The sequence below is a fragment of the Panthera pardus genome, unplaced genomic scaffold, assembly GCF_024362965.1.
Source record: "Panthera pardus isolate Hobbes unplaced genomic scaffold, ASM2436296v1 HiC_scaffold_15, whole genome shotgun sequence".
NCBI lineage: Eukaryota > Metazoa > Chordata > Mammalia > Carnivora > Felidae > Panthera > Panthera pardus.
Genome location: NW_026526710.1, coordinates 7,610,207 through 7,613,744, shown reverse-complemented (window position 1 = coordinate 7,613,744; position 3,538 = coordinate 7,610,207).

Below are 3,538 nucleotides of genomic sequence, written 5' to 3'. Positions count from 1 at the left end.
TTTCCCGAGGCTTAGAGGACCCTAAGTCTCACCCCTGCCCTCTCCCAGCTCTTTCACATTCCCTATTCTCCACTGCCCTCTGCCCTCCGGCAAAACTCCCTGTAACCACGGGGCCTTTGCATAGCTGCCTGGAACCCTCTCCACTCCCCCGCTGGCCTGGTTAACCCCTACTTGTTACCCTTAGCCTTCCCCCAGTCTGTCCCCTCTCCTCCACTCCACGGTCAGATGTCTGGGCCCTCAACCCTCTCATCATGTTGGGTAACGTCCCCCAGATCTCATTTCTGATTTGAAATAATGGATTTATCTGTACAACGAATAGAGCTGTTAGCTGCGGGATGGAAGGGACATCGTTTGTTCTCCCCCTGTGTCTCCCCAGAGCCCAGAGCCGCCCCCGACACATAAAATGCTCAATCCCTATTTACTGAGAGAATGAATAAGTGATCTTTCTCCTTGGGTCTGAGGGCACGGCGGAGCTTGTGAAGTCCCTGCATCCTGTTTCTCAACAGAGCAGTCCGGTTAGCTTGAGGTCACTGGTGAGTTTTATGAGTGCCCCACAACCCCTGATGCAATTCTGGGAAGCGGCGGCTGTGTCCCCGGGGCACTTTCCCACGGTGCGCCGGGGTAGGAGGAAGTTGCTCACAGAACCCTCCTCCGTTGTGGCCCAGAAAGACCTTTGCACGACGGGTGGATGCTTCTAGCAGGGACGTCAGAGAGAACGTGTGGGCGCTGACTGGGAATGAGGGAGGAGAGGAAGGCCCGGTCCCTTCGCGTCCTTCTTCCGCAGGCAGAGGGGCCCGCGGTCAGTCCTGCCGTTTCCAGCGGACCCGATAATTGTAACAGGAACAGAAACCCTGGAGACCCGTCTGCTGAGCGGTTTTTATGCGCCCAGCGCGGTGCCTGGCCCACAGGAGGGCCCAACGGTGAATGAAGCGAGTGAACAGATACTGGGCGTTCCGTGAAGCACATGTCACCCAGACTTTCATTCTGTCCCCAGCACAATCTCGCGAGGCGGGCTTCTATTATTATCAACCCCATTTTATGGAAAAACAAGTCAGAAAGACGCACGGCTGTGTTCCAGGAACTGTCGGCAGCATCAGAAGGAGTACGATCTCTCTCTCTGTCTCTCTCTGCATTTCTGCAGTCTGTCCCTGGGGTCCCTGACCTCCCCGTGTCATCTGGTGTCTTCTCTTGCTTGTACCTTGCTTTTCCCAGCGCCGCCTCTGACGCCCGGGGCGAGTCTATGAGGGTGACGGACACTGCACCCTTTCACTTTCTCTTTGGACCCCAGACCTTTGTTTCAGGGCGTGGGGCTAGCCAGGTCGGGGATCAGGTGGACAGGCTTGTCGCAGCGACAATGACAGCAGCTACTGTGGCCTGAGCTCTACCCTGAGTACGTCCTCCCCCCCGATCTCCCTGCCCTCCCTGAGAGGGAGATATTATTATTGTACCCATTTTAAAGATGAGAAGCCGAGGCTTCCAGAGGGGACATGAAATGGCTTTGCCTGGCCTCACATCGGCATTAGTTTCAAGGACTGCCAACGTGGGGGGCCTAAAACAACAGAAGTTGACTCTCTTAGTCCTGGAGGCAAACAGTCTGGAGTCAGGGTGGTCAGCACGGCCCCGCGCCCTCCGGGGTCTCTAGGGGGAAGATCCGACCCCGTGTCTTCAGCTTCCGGGGGCTCCGGGTGTTCCTCGGAAGGTAGACTCAGCCTCTGTTCGGCCTCTGCCTGTCCTCCTCTGGGCTTCTCCCTATGCCTTCTCTTTTCTGTCTCTTGTGACACACGTCATAGGATTTAGAGATCATCTTCCGGGATGACCTCACCTCGAGATCCTTACATGAATCATCACCTCTGCAAAGACCCCTATTCCAAACAAGGCCACATTCTGAGGTCCCAAGTAGATATGTCCCTTGGGAGGTCACTCCTCAACCCACCACAGGTCTGCCAAGGGCTGGAGCTGAGAATTAACGCCAGACTGGACGCACTCCAAAACCCGTGCGTTTAACGGACGCATGATACTTAGCAAACTCACAAAGATAGCGGGCTTCCTTTGGCTTCTTAGGGACCTGTGGCTCTTGACTACGGCTTCTCTTTTTCTCATGTTGAGTCTGCACCAAACACAGGTTTGTAATTTTAAAAAATTTTTAATGTTCATTTATTTTTGAGAGAGGGAGAGAGAGAGTGAGAGCAGAGAGAGAGAGAGAGAGGGAGACGCAGAATCGGAAGCAGGCTCCAGGCTCCGAGCTGTCAGCACAGAGCCCGACGCGGGGCTCGAACTCACAAACCGCGAGATCATGACCTGAGCCAAAGTCGGACGCTTAACGGACGGAGCCACCTAGGCGCCCCGCCCCTGTAATTTTTAAATAAAGAGGAGAAACTTGACTTTGTGTTTAGATGCTCCTCCCCCCCCCATCCCACCATACGCCTCTGGTCCAGCCCCCAGGTGCGTGCGAGCTGTCCCTGCCTCCCTACCCTGGCTTTTTGCACACCTCCAGCTGCCCCGTGGCCCAGATGGGAGCCGTTGTGGTGACATTTTAGGCTGGAGCACATGGGAGGGCAAGGGAAATGCTGAGATTACCTCTCACGACAATGTGCCATTTACAAGCCGGTCACTGGCCGGAAGCACAGAAGGAGATCGGAAGAGCCTCCGAACTGTTTCCACAGCGGCTGCACCCGTTTGCATCCACCAGTGCCCGAGGGTCCCTTTTCTCCACATCCTCACCTCATCACTGGTCTTTTGGCTGGTAGCCGTCCTGCCAGGGGGGAGGCGACACGGCTGTGTGGTTTTGATTCACATTCCCCTGATCATTAGCGGTAGGAGCATCCTTTCAGGCATCTCGGCCTTTCGTGTGCTTCTTTGGGCAAGTGTCTCTCCCGGTCCATTGCCCAGATTTTAATCAGGCTGTGTTTTGTTTGTGGGTTTGTTTTTTGGCTGTTGAGTTGAATGAATTACATAAATAAATAAATATATATGTGTATATAGATATATACACGTACATATATATATGTGCGTGTATACATATACATACTTTTTGTATACTAATATATAATATATATGCATATGTATATGTATATTATGCATACATATACATATAATATGTATATTTATTATATATATTAATATATTATATATATAATATAACAATATATAGTATATATTATAATATATATAATATAACAGATATATATTATATATTATATAATATATAATATAATATAATTATAATATATTATATTATTATAATATTATAATGTAATTATAATATTATATTTTTATAATATATACATTATTTTTTATAATATATATTATATTTTTTATAATATTTTTTATTATATATATAATATTTTTTATAATATATATACATTATTATAATGTAATTATAATATTATAATAATATAATATAATAATGTATATATACATTATATGTATATATAATATAATATAATAATGTAATTATAATATTATATAATAATATATTATAATTATAATTATATTATTATATAATATTATAATATATTATAATTATATTATATTATAA